The sequence below is a fragment of the Numida meleagris genome, chromosome 2, assembly GCF_002078875.1.
Source record: "Numida meleagris isolate 19003 breed g44 Domestic line chromosome 2, NumMel1.0, whole genome shotgun sequence".
Classification (NCBI taxonomy): Eukaryota; Metazoa; Chordata; class Aves; order Galliformes; family Numididae; genus Numida; species Numida meleagris.
In genome coordinates this window covers 86,846,755-86,860,798 of record NC_034410.1, presented here as the reverse complement: position 1 = coordinate 86,860,798, position 14,044 = coordinate 86,846,755, and positions in this window count along the sequence as shown.

Genomic DNA, 14,044 nt, shown 5'->3' with positions numbered 1-14,044 from the left:
GTTTTTTACAATAACGGTGGTGAGGCACTGGCACAGGTGCTCAGAGAGGTGGTGAAAGCCCTGTCCCTGGGAACATTCAAGGTGAGGTTGGATGGGGCTCAGAGCAACCTGACGTAGCTGTAGGTGTCCCTGCTCATTGCAGGGGAGTTGGACCAGATGACCTTTAAAGGCCATCTTAAGCGGTTCAATGATATCTTAAACCAGAGGAAGCATCCATGTGTTTATTAGCTATTGATGAACTTCTTTCTCCTCTCACGGATTTGTCCACCAGAGGAAGTCCCCAGCTTAAGACTGTGCCATGTGAAGAACCAGCTCCTGTTTGTTTTGGACATTTAATGCCTGCTTGTTCTTCTATTAGGAAAAAAATAGACCTCACCCATGGATTTTTTTTTCCAGACTGAAAAGACCTACAGTAGCTGAGTCCCTCTTATGGTATCTGTACAGTTCCTTTCATCAGTCTTATTGCCTCTTCTCCAGCACTACAATATTTATACCAATTTAGAAGTATTTATTACTCTCAACCTTTTCATTTATTAATATTTGCTTGGAAGTGCCTACTAAACCAAACTGCTTATTTGATCTAATGACAAATGGCTTTTTTTTTGTTTTTGTTTTAAAACAGAACTTTATTTGAAGCAGTTAAGGCACACAATGTGAGTGTAATACCGTCTTTTGGGTATCTGTGGGACAAAGTGCAGCTGCTTCTTTCATCCAGACTGTTTTATTCTTTCCTCATTTAAGTCATAAATGGCTTTTTCTAATATCATTCTGCTCTGCAGTGGGAGCTTCTCAGGGGCCTCTCAACCTGAAGAAAGTACTGTAGCTGCTCAGTTTGTTCTTTTGCACAACATAGAAGGGAATTATTGTACCTCCTGAGTTTGTGAGCAGTGCAGTGACTTGTGTTTTTTCCATGTTAACCAGGATGATCATTTATAAGGCATATGAAGTGTGAAACATTGCCTTGCTCCTCCACAGCTCACTCACTATAATGTGTCTAATAGAGATCTTCTGAAAGCAAGGAAAGGCTTGGAGGGCTTTGCTGCTGGTCTTGGAGAGTTGTTCTTCTCCTGTGGAGCTGCAGTGGCCTGGTCAGCTATAAGACATCAAAATGTGGTCTACTCACTGTTAAGGAAAGTCATGTAAAAAGACACTACGTGCCTGTCTCCATGTGTCTTAACAGAAAGTGTGGCTTTGATTTTTGTTTAAGAGGGAACAAGTGTTGGGAAAACACAGTTGACTTGTTGACAGTAAGAACTGGTGGCCCACTTGAAGAGCCAACCCAATCGAGAAAGAAGTGCCCGATTTCAGCCCAAAGATGTGGCAGAACCACAGCAAATGGAATCTGATGGAATTTGGAGCTGGGCTTGAAAGTTCCGTGGTAGCACAACAAGGCTCTTTGCAGCAGGTTGCATGCTGTAGTGCTGCAACAGGCACCTTGTGTTTCTGTGTATATATGGGAGAAAGGTGAACATAAGTTTTTGAGGAAGCTCTTGTGTCCCTTTTCTGGTCCAGCAGTGCTATATGTACTCTCTGAGTCACTGGGATGAGGGAAGCACTACTCTTATAATATACTGTTGCATCCTGCACAAGGCTGCCCTTGCACAGGTAGAGATTTTTGTGCTTATGCAAAACCTTGCCTGAACTGCTCTGTAGCCCACTATGTTTGCTCTCCTTTTAGGGACTGCAGAGAAAGGGTTGCTCCCATGGGTAGGTGAGCCAGACAAAGACTGGCTGGTCTGGTCTTCTAGATACGGGCTTGGGATCATTCTTCTGTGAGGTCTTTTCTTTGCAGACAACTCCCCATTCTATATTACAGGTGCTTGCTCAGAGTTTCGTGATGTTTGAAACTCGCCAGAGCTATGACTGTGACACCATCTCCATGCTTGTATCCTGAAGTTGTTTGACGTGTCTTGTGGCAGCATGTCTGCAGACAACTGCTTCACCTTGGCTCCAGAAAGCATACCATGTCACAGCCAGACATACTCTTTTTTTTTTGTCATCAGCTGTTGGCTAATACAAACAATATTCACTTCCCAAGTGGCACAGATATGCAAATCAACCTTTCATAGGATAATGGCCATATGAAGCTTTGCTAGCAGGCATTCACGACATGTGGAGACACGTTGATGCCAGATGCTTGCAGGGTTTTGGCTGTGCTGTTCTCATTTCCAGGAGGATAGTCAGTACCAGGCTATTTTGGGAGATCCACTGTGAGCCCGGATCAATGTCTTGTGCTTCTTTCAAAGCATCAGGCAATGGCACTCCCCTGGGTGTGACAGGATCAGCTGGCCTCTGCATGGTGTCATGCTGTTGCCTAAAGCTCCCGGCCTGTCTAGCTGCTATAACACTGCTCAAACACTGAACTAATGTCATGTTGTGACATCTCTGAGAGGTGGAAGTCTTTCAGGACACAAACAGAATAATGTATCTTTCTTGGTGAAACCTTCTGGGGAATTGTGTTGTGAAGGGATGAGCAAAGCTGCAGCAAAGCCATTGGATTCTCTGGTCTTTTCAAACTACAGTGTCACTGTAAATAGCGCTTTATAACGAGATGAAGGCCAGTCATACTGGTAAACAGGGAACTGGCAGACTTGGCATTTGTATGGGATTGCTATGAGCAAAAGAGAGCCTTGACTGGATGGTCTGTGCTTTAATCCACCTGTGTGTCCTGCTGTTGGGGAAATTGTGTTTGTTCCATGGACTTCTATTTTAAATAGGCTAGCTGACTTAAGGTACCCAGAGCATTTGTAGGCCCTTTGCTGGCATTTCTCACAATTATTCCAACACCAGCACGACTGTTTTGCTTGCCAAATGCTAGTGTAGTTTATATCTATATTAGCCCCAAAAGTGGTTTAGCTAACTACAGTCAATTCTAACACCTGTTCGTGTTCGCCTATTATTGTCCTGAACCAGATTCACTTTCTATTTTATTTCTTTAAAAAAATGCAGGAGGGGAAGCAGAGGCCATTTTAGTGATCAATATTGGACAGTTGAGAACAGCCAGAATTTGATCTGCCATCAGAAAAACAGAACTGCGTTCTTGTTTTTTGGCTGTAACTCGATGCATATATTAATCAGTGTGCTCCCCAAGACCTTTCATGCCTTCTGCATCATGTTAGAGACATTAAAATATTAAAAAACTTTGATCCCAGTGCAGCTGAATACTCACTCAGCTCTGTTTTTAAGCTAGAATGCACTCAGTCTTCTGAATTTGTAGTAAACTCCAGAAACCAGCTTGAAAGCAGAGCACGACCATTCAGCAGCATCTAAACTCCTTGTTCAATTATTTAAAAGCTGCTTTGAGAGCATCTTTGGCAATGTGTTACGGATAGTTCTTGGTAGTACATTTCATTGGTGGTTTTTTTTTTTCCCACAAAAAGAGGCATCTCTCTGGCCCTCACCATTTCCTGTGAATGAGCTTGTTATAGTTTCCATGCAGCAATCCCATTGCCTCACTCTCTTCAGTACCTTGGGGCTGCCAAAGCCCTACCTGAATATATGCCATGAGGATGCCGCCTTAAATATTTTAAATGCATCACGAGATAGCTTGTTGTTCTCACGGATAAAAAATGCTGAGATCGACTTTTAGGAAATGAAGGAGGAGAGATGGATGTAGGAATACACCTTCTTCTGCCCCTGAATATTTCAGCAGCAGCATTAAGCTACGGCCAGCTAACAAGACCTTCCTCTTTCTCCCTCACTGCCCTTCTTCCAGGGGCCTTGGAGGTGGCTGCAGAAAAGTACTTGTGTGAAGAAGACAAATGGGATGCTGCCAGCCCTGCCCTTTGCACCAGGTCTTGGGGTGTTCCTTCGCAGGCCCTGTGGCTGCACAGGGCTGGAGCAAACTGCTTGTTGGCAATAGCAGCCAGCCTGGCTTCCCTGGCATCTGACATGATAGAAAGCAAAGGAAGGTGTACACGCCTCTGTTCCTTTTTTATTTCTTTTCATCTCCCCTTTCTCGTCTCCCCACTTGAGGCTGGTTTGGCTGTGCCTAAGGAAGTTTGGAGTATTTCTGAACCTTCCTTCATTTTGAAAAGGTCTCCTGAAAAATTTCCACTAGATACAGCCATGTGAAATCACACATCAGAAAGAGCTCCAGTGCTGCAAAGTGACATGCTCATCATCTTTACATTTCTCTCTCTGAATATCTTCCAGCATTCCTCCTTTCCATTGCAGCAACACCCTCGCTCAGCCTTAATTGTTGCTGCTTGTTGATCTCTGCACAGCACATATTTTTCAGGCAGTTTTACCAGTGGAAGCTGAAATATCTGTTAAGGGTGGCAGAGGAGGCGGTGAGGAATAAGGGCACATCTCTGACATGCACTTAGGAGGGAAATGCTGGCGCTCAGGGGTCCTCAAATGACCAGGAGCTTTGGGCTTGTGCTCCTTACTTTGTGGCAGCAATTCTCTTTCTCCGGTGTGAATTTTCGGACTGTCAAGCAAACAGTAAGAAGCCCTTCTCACTATGGACTGGCTGTGAATTGCATGACAATGAAACCATAATTAAAACATGCAATTCTGTGCCTTTTGTTGTCGCTGGCAGTCTGGTTGCTAACAAGTGACTTTGGTGACCCCAAGTGCCAGAGAGGCTGTGAGATAATTAGCGAGGGGAGGGGATGTGATGGGGAACAATATGCATACCTCTGGTTGGCTGAGTTTGGTTTCCTTTTCCATCAGTAAATTTCAGCATGTCACTAAGTATCTGTTCCTCAGTTTCCCTCAGACAATATCCCTGCTCCTGTATCCAATTTGGACTTCATCAGGGAGACTAATTGATTGCATTTTACACATTTATTTTCTAAAGGTGACTACAAAGCGCTTTATTTAAAATCTGACTTCCTTACTGATGATCTTACAAGCAGACTTGCTTTTAATTACAAAGCATACCTCCTACCACAGAGTGATGAACAAGCAAGCTAAAACTGCCTGAACAAACCAAGCAACATTAATTAAAATGTAAAACAGACCACAGCAATTAGGCTGGAGAAAAAGCACCTGAAATAATAAAATCCCTTCCTTGCAGGTTAAGCAACTGGTCTCCATTCAACTCCCAGCTGTGGGAAGAAGAGTTTTTCCAGCCTAGTTTGGCTTTATCAGTAAAGACAATCTAAGAGTGATCATAAAAACATATGCAACAGTGTCATGTTCCTGTCATAGGCTGATTAATGCTAATGGCAACAGATTAACGAAAACAAGGGGAGCGCAGTTCACCTGGCAGCATGGCTTGCTATAGGCAGGATGTCATTTGCTGATGGGTGGCTTGAAGCGTGGATAACTCCAGAAGCAGCCAGGTGCACATGCCAAACGTACGTGCACCGTGTCACATACTGAAATGCAGAACCAAACTGGTTGGGAAAAGCAAAAATCACAGGATCCCAGCATGGCTGAGGCAGGCAGAGCTTTCTAGGTACATCAGGTCCCAGCCCAGCTCCTGCAGGGCCACCCAGAGCAGAGTGCCCAGGCTCACAGCCAGGCAGAGTCTGGAGATCTCTGAGGAGGAGACCCCACAGCCTCTGGGCAGCCTGTGCCAGTGCTTGGTCATCCTCACAGCACACAGGTGCTCCTGGTGTCCAGGTGGAACCTCCTGTGTTCCAGTTCATGCCCACTCCCTCTGTTCCTGGCACTGGGCACCACTGAAAAAAGCCTGACTGCGCCTTTGTTGCACCCTTCCTTCAGGAATTTATAGATACCGAAGAGATTCCCCTGGGCCTCCTCTACAAAAGCTGAGATGCAGAAGGTTCATAAGGTAAGTCGTGCCTGGAGTGCTTAGGATTCTCCCTGCCAAGGCGCCACATTTCATTACTAGCATGTGGCACAATGTCTACCATCTTACCTAAAAGAAGGAAAGCTGAGGCTGAGCCTGGCAGTGAGCTGAAGTTAGACTGGCAGGTCAGATGATACCTGCCTGTGCAAAAGGCAGACCTTGCAGGGAGGAGAGCAGATGTCACTGCAGCAAAACCTAATGTGTGGCTTAAACATCTCCCCAGGCCCCACTTCTCAGAGAATTTTCCCTGCAGACCTCTCTCTCCAGCAGAGCTGAGCTGCCTCTGCTCTCTGGGAGATGGCAGGCGGCTGCAGGTTAATGAGCTGCACCTGCTGCCGAAATGAAGCTGTAATTATCCTGCATTTTTCCGCAGAGCCCAGTTACCTGGCTGCAGGGTGGCTGCGGGGGTGTTGTTTTCCTGGGGAGGCTGCTGAGGGGTGTGAAAGTTGAAAGGCCGTGTTTGTGCACTGGGTAAGGCTGCCAAAGAGAAACTAGGAAGCTCCATGTTTATCAGGGGCACAAGACATGTGCAGGTATTCCTGCTTATGGCTTTCTGCACCCAAGTGTTGCCTGGAGAGTCACTCAAGCCTCTGAGAAACCCAACAAATACTTTGGAATAGGATTTTGTGGAGAATTATGGCCATGAGTTTGGGCAATTTGGTGCCCAGAGGCCAATTTACATGCACTGTCTCAGATGTTGAAATGCAGAACCAAACTGGTTGGGAAAAGCAAAAATCACAGTCACAGCACTGCTGAGGCAGCCAGGGCCCTCTGGGCCCATCAGATCCCAGCCCCAGCCCAGCAGGGCCACTCAGATCAGGGTGCCAAGGCCGATGGCCAAGGGAAGTCTGGAGATCTCTGAGGAGGAGACTCCACGGTCTCTCTGAACAACCAGAGAGGCACTGAATTCTCATGCTTGAAAAAGGCATAAGGGCTGACAGAATAAACACATGTTAATGTTGCTACTTTATTTGTTCTGGAATTAGGATAATTGTTTCAAGTCACTACCTAATATGGGGAACAGACAGCGAAGATAACAGGCGTCAGGATCAGAGCACGCTAGCAAATAACTTGAAAACCAATATCGAGTATCTTTCTAAAGCATCTTTCATGCAAACAGTGTCCTGAGCTGTTTAAAATAATCAATGTAAGCTCAAAACTAACTGGCAAGAAAAGTTTACTGCTAAGAGAACATCCTGCTTTTTCCTTAAACGTTGATGCTGCGGTGTAAGTATTTAAGTCAAACACAACAGATAAATGAGTATCTCCGGAAACACTGTAAGCTAACTGAAGACAGAAGCTGAAAATTGTGGTTGGGAAACAACTGATGCTCTTGTAGGAAAGTAAAAAAATGTTTCAATTTGGAGGATTAAACAATGCTTTGTTTTACTGCTAGCTGATGCTGGGGACGATGGCAGCATCTCTCCGCTCCACTGCACATCCTATTGCCCAAGCACGTGGCCCAGCAGCATCCTGGATGCAACGTGGAGCTGCTGTGCTATTAGCAGTTTCTCCCTGCTCAGCAGTGCTGCTTGGCAGTGAAATTGTCTTTCTCTGCGACAACAAAATCGATCAGCAGCCTCCTCTGGGGTCTCAATGCCACATTGCTGCTTACACTACATAAACTAATTTAATATTCTTCACCATTCTGTTTTGCTGCACTGCTAGTAGCAATTCTGAATAGTATTAAAAATGAAAAATTGAGGAAGTGAGGTGCTTTTACAGACTTGCTAGACAGCTCCAGATTCACCTTCTAGCCCGCTTCTCCTCCAAGCAGCTATGGCACAGTGAAAGCCCTTGATGTCAGTGTGAAATTGCATCAGTTCATCATGCAGGCAGGAAACCTATGTCCATTTAGGCCGAAACGAGTAGTTTCCTGGAATATTGTAGAAATGCAGATTAGCATCCTTTACTTGAATCGTTTGACACCAAATTATTATTTTTTTATGTGTAGATGGCAATTGGAGCTGGCGGTAGCTGTGCCTTTGCTGTGAGTGAGTGAGGGATGTACTGGGTGCACTTTATTTGGGTCACTGGTAACATTTCATTTGCACAGCGGAATATTCGATTATATATTTTTTGCATAATGAAGCAGTGGAAACCCACAGCACTCCTCCCTTAGAAAAGACAGCCGGATAATACATATTTAAACAGCCTGAATGAGCTTTCCTGTAAGCACCAAGCCCAGATGGGGAGCCTTCTTCTCCTGCCCAAGCCTGGGGCTGGAGTGAGGCCTGCTCAAAACCATAACAGATCTCTAAGGAAGAGGAGAAATCAAAGGCCTGTCCTGCACTGCAGAGCAAGTTGTAGGTAGGTAAGTTATGACTATGTGGCACTGTTTGGCAGAACCGTGGTACCACCTTCCTGCAGCCTGGTCAAAGCACTGGAGCAGTGCTCGATCCGGCCCCTGGCCACCTCTGCAGCTTGTCTGCTTGAGCTCTTGGGGTGGGGGAAGTCGAAAGAAAGCAGGCTGCATAAATTCACAACAAAAATGAGTATAGTGAGATTGCCGCACTTCTATTTCTTCCTCTGGAGGTTGGAAATGAAAGATGCACTTCCAGTAGGCAGGGAGTGGGTGTGTGAGAGAGCTGCGTGTGTGCTCCTGTTCCCACCATCTGGTAAAGGGTGAACATTTCAGGGGAAAGGATCCTGACAGCAGAGTTCGTCTTGGATTAGCAAATCACAGAAAAACCATCCATTTGGTTGCCCTGACTTCAGTGACTGAAGAATAGACCAGGGAAGGAACAGACAAAATGAATATTGTCAGATCACCAGGAGCCAGAATTGCTATCAGAGAGAAGCTAAAATGCATGTGGGCTGTAAGAGAAGAGCCAAGAGTCTGCTGAGGGCCATGTGCAGGTGACAAACTTCAGGACATGATCCCCTGTAGCCACTCAAGCAAGTACCCTTGGTGCAGCAGTGGCTTGATTCAAAGTGAGCTCCCTGAAGAGGAGGATGATTCCTAGGGGAAGGACGAGAAGCAAAGGACACAAACTGAAACACATGAAATTTGATTTATACATTAAAAAAATCTTCTTTATGGTGCAGATGGTCAAACACAGGAACAGAGTACCCAGAGAGGTTCTGGAGTCTCAGTCTTTGGAGGTCTTCAAAAGCCAGCTGAGTGTGGTACTGGGCAACCTGCTTGGGGTGGCCCTGCTTGATGCAGGATGTTGAATCAGACAACATTCAGAGTCGCCTTCCGACCTCAGCTGTTCTGTGAAGAGAAGAATCAGACTATGGTCTGCTTGTGGAGGAGCAATGGGAAGAGGATAGCAATGGCAAGGGTGTGACCCTACTTTTTCTGCATCTGTTGAAGTCCTTTTTTCAATGGTAGGACATGGAAATCAGGGGCAGCAAAGCGCTCTGCAGGTGTGAACAAGCTTCACAAGTAAGGTGCACAGACTCCTTTGCTTTACTATGCCTATGGTTCAACGACGACTAAAGAAGAGGTTCAGGGCTGTTTTAATCAATGACAGCAACTTACTTGCCTGGTAGAAGAAGCTGCGGAAGAGGGTTGGCCTGCAGAGTCTGTGTGGCTCCCAGTGAGGGCAGTACCATCCATCTAAGGAACCAGCTGGGACCACCTGTCAGTGGCAGTACAGCAAAGCAGAGCAGCACAACTAGCTGGGGTGGAAGATTTGTGGCACAAGCAGTTAATAACAAGAGTATTTATGGCCAGTATAGGCCTAGCTAGTGATGGACAGATGAGTCAGGTCATCAAGATTAGCAGCCTGGAGCATCAATTCTCATAAGGCTCTCTTGTCTAGGTGGAAAAGGTAGTATTTCCTCTGGAACAATAGATTGATTTGTGCCTTATGTGAATTTCTTTGTGCTTAGGCATCAAAGTAGTACAGCCAGGAGCAGGTCAGGAAGAGGACGTGGTCAAGTTTGTAACTCTTCTCTAATGCTCTGCTTTTTAGGACTGATTAATTTTTTTCCATGCTGACATGTTGCTTGCCTTGTTTTCCCTTTCTGATTATTTAAAGCTCATTTATAGAACTTCTGCCTTCAGCTTGTACTTGAGCCTCCAGAAAATACAGTTCAACTTCCTTATTTCTAGGTGGAAGCTTTTAGTGCCCTCTCAGAACTGAACCAGCCTTATTTCTGCCAATCAGTACCCAACAGGAGAATTTTAGTCTTTCTAAAAGTCATTAGTTACCTTGTTTCTTCAAGAATGCTGTTTTTCTTGTGTGAACCAGTCCATCAGTTAAGTAGTGATTAACCCCGTGTTCCGCATTACAAATTGACCTTGAGTTCATTTCTTGTCACAAACTGAAGCACTACAGAAAGCGGTTAAAGTTCTCAAATATTTTAAAGGCCAACATTGTCTTGAGTCATTTTGTGACAACTGCAATTGCCTGAAGCACAAAAGCAGACACCTCACAGCTTAGCTGAAGCAAGCTGAGACACATGGTGTTTTCAACAGAAGAGACCTTGACTTTGGTAATAGTTTTTACACTTATTTTCTAGGGGCTGCACCTATGCAGGTTTTGCTGCAAAATTTCAAAGGTATGCAGAGTTGATAGATTGGGAAAAGGTGATGGGTAAGATTTAGCAGGGTTTGAGAACTGCTGACGATGGCTGAGGTTGGTGTACATATTGTGATTTTATTCTTTTATATTTTGCCCCAAGAATAATATATTTTACCCTGAGCCCAGAGGTTTGGATAACTTTTAAAATACTTTTTTATTTTAGTTTAAATAGCAGACAAATTTGTTAGTAAGCTATTTAGCTGAAAACTTTCTTTAACTGCCTAATTTGCCATGTGGTGTCGTGTTAGAAAGCCTAAACAGAGTAGATAAGAGCTAGCTGGTACTGCCAACATCTTTGCATAAGCAGAGCTTATTTTCCTAAATTTGAAAGCTGTCTAGAGAAAATACATTCTTTCTTGAGAGAGAACTACTACTCTTAGAGTTAAGGGTTAATAGCATAGACAGAACCAAATAATGATGTTAGGAACAGTAAGACCTGGCTGCTTGTCCTTCTGCTGGTGGAACTTTTTGATTTGAGGATGCTGAGCACTATCAAAGCCACCTAATACATGTATGTTATAGCAGCACTGTAGTTAAACAGAGAAAGTTCTGTCTCCTGAAGACATCACCAGAGCACCTCCCACTATCCAACACTTCTTGATTTAAAGGTGATTTAGGTTGGGGAGAAATGTTCTGAAAAACAAGTGTATGAGGCACTAATTGCCCTTTAAGTCCCTCTCCCTTTTGGTGTTTCTCTTTCATTAGTTTCCTCACCATCCCTAATAAACGAACTGGAATCAGTGTGCTATTCACCAGCTGTTGAAGGAATTAGATGTATATTCTGCAATATACATTGTGGTACAACATCTTTAAAATATAGTAGAAGAAAACATCTGGGCTCACATACCCCAGGAAATGTGAACGGATGTTTAAAGAAAACTGGCTTTGGTAATTCATTCAGCTTTCCCTGTGCAGTCAGCCTGTTTGGTGGGGTCTGCCACCATGCAGAGCTCTCCCCTCAGCTCATCCTGTGGTGCAGACTTCTGCTCTTCTCTCTGGATTTGGCTGCTCTAAGTATCTGTAGTGACAGAACCTAAAATTGGTATTTTCATGTAATTTAGAAGTCTTCCAGCTGTCTGACACACTGTTAGGGAGGTGAGGATATGTTATAGATGTATAAATACTCTTGTAAGAACAACAGAAAACCAATGTCAATTTTCTTCTCCCATTTGGCAATACTCCAAGCATCTGCTGTCTAAGAATATCAACTTTTTGTAGCAAATTGGTGTACTGAAACAGGCTAGGTCAATTTTTCTCATTCCCTCAGTGACTGGAAAAGAAAAAACAGAAGGATTGCTACCAGACAATGGAAGATAAGAAGAATAAGAAGATAATCTGACTATGAGGTCAGATTAATGTTTCTTATAACGTGCCTTGGGCAATAATAAAGACAACAGATTAGATTTTATTAAAACATCAGCAACAAAAAATATCTGTTTCATTTTCCCTTCATGTAAGAGACAATTGAGACAGGCAAGGAACAAACCATCCATCTGACATGGTGGGACCAGTTACCTTGCTGGTTCATCCATGTTTAACAGAGAAGCTTGTATTTGACAGGTTTGGGGACTGGAAAGGTCTTCACTTTGAAGGAAAGACAGATTTGGCAAATGCAGCCATAGTCACCACATAACCACCTGGTCTTTTGTTTTGAGGTTACCTCTGCTTACTGCTGTCTCCCCAGAATTTTACTGATGCTGGGAACCAGGAGGGAGTCAGTTCATCACAGCTGAGCTGAGGAGATCTGCTCCCCAGCTATCAACATGGCAAGCATGGAAGGGGTAAAAGAGAATAAGAATATAAATTAAGCAAATTATCCATGCGGTAGAATCTAAGTTGTTAAGGACCAAGAGTATTGAACCATGGCTGACTGATTAAGTGGTACCTTTTGGGGACAGCAGCTGAGGCCGATGACCTAGCTGAACCCCAGGCTTCAAAGAGCAGAGATTAACTGACATAAGCCTTACTGTTTCTAACTGGGCATGCAAGTAACAGAATAACCTGCCTGCTGGACTAGCAGTTGGTCTCTCGGGGGATTATGACCTTGCAGAAGCATCAAAATGCCCTGTTAATCCTTCCTGTTTCCCTGTTCTGTGTAAGGATGCAAGCACATTAGTGGAAAATACACATGTACACAATATAGATCCATCTAGGAGCTGGTCACAGGCATGCAGACTGTCCAGCAGCCATCCCTGATTACCCAGAGCTCCCTAGCTGCTGGCACCTAGACATAAGAGCCCCTGAAGCCCACAGGCCTACACCAGCTGCTGGTGTTCAGACATGCACATGTATGCTGTGGGCTCTCCAGCTACAGGCCTTGTCCCTCACCCTGCCCAGCAGCTGGCCTGGGACTCTCTAGTCTCTAGGTGCCTCGTCTGCTCATACCAAGGGGTGCCTCAGGTGGCCTCCAGGCCCCACAGTCCCTTCCACAGCTGGCTTTGGCTTCCTGGTCCCTCCAGCAGCCAGCTCTCAGATCCTGGCTCTCTGCCATCCAACCCAGGTCAGGGTGCTCCTCTCTGATTAAGTTTATGGGGTTCAGCTGCTTGTCAGCTTTGTGTTGCTAGAGATGGACCTTCACAAGTTAATCGCTTTCCTACAATGCCCAGGCAGTGGTGATGTCAGAGTGCTCTGTGTCTCTCACTGGGTTATTGGGATTTCCCTGCCAGTCATCATGGAGATAGTTTTTTAGTCGCATAACCTAAAAAAAATCACACAGAAATTTGGTAAATCAGTTGAACAGCTGAGTGTTGGTAGCAAAAATAATGAATAGATAAATCTAAATAAAATGCAGAACTCTGCTTTTGTAGGAAGGCTGAACATCCCCAGCTGTCCTTGCAGTTAAGCGGAGGTGAAGCTAATTAAAATTGCTCAGGGTTATTGCCAGCAAAATGGCATGGAAGTACTGCATTCATTATTTAGTAAGTTTTCTGCTCTAAACTCCACCACATAACCTCACTGTTATAAATCGTAGTGCACTCAAAGAACAACTAAAAGGGCTTGTTTTTTGCCATATGCTCATTTCTCATTTGTTTAATTCTTTACTTATGAAGCTATTTTTGTTTCACACTCTTAAATTAAAAACAAATTGGCCCAAGGATGTCAATTTGAATTTAATGATTAAAAAAAAAAAACACAGAATAAGGGAAATGTATAAAAGAAGGGCAATGAAAGCTATTGATGAAGTTAGCTATAAAACTAAAATTGTAAATACTGGCATTATTCACCCCACATTTCCCCTCTACAAAAATAGCAACAATTTATTAAAAAAGAAAAAAGGTATGAGCCTGGAATGTCCTGTCAAAAATTCCTTGAGAAATGATAAATCAATATAGTATTTGTGTAATATTTCTTATCTGCTTGAGAATCTGCGATTGTTTTAACCCTGAACATAGGACTCTGATGTTCCAAATTTGGCAGTAGGAAGGTTTAATTCTACAGTGTAAAATCAATGTGCTCAAACCTATGCAACTTGTCAATACATCTGGGCAGATTCTGATGTAAAGCTTTGGCTGGAAAAATGGGGAATCTTATTCTGTACGTCTCAATCATTTTCTGGAAGACTAACTGCTTTTCTAGAACTGCTTTAAATATATACAGCCATACATATGTTTTTTCCCTTCTCCAGACTCTGTTTTGTTTTACAATACGCCCTTGCCCTGCTTTATGGTTTTCCATCTGGGATCACTGAGCCCAAATCCTGGCCCCATGCAGCACCATCCAAAACCCTATGTCTGAGAGTGGTGTC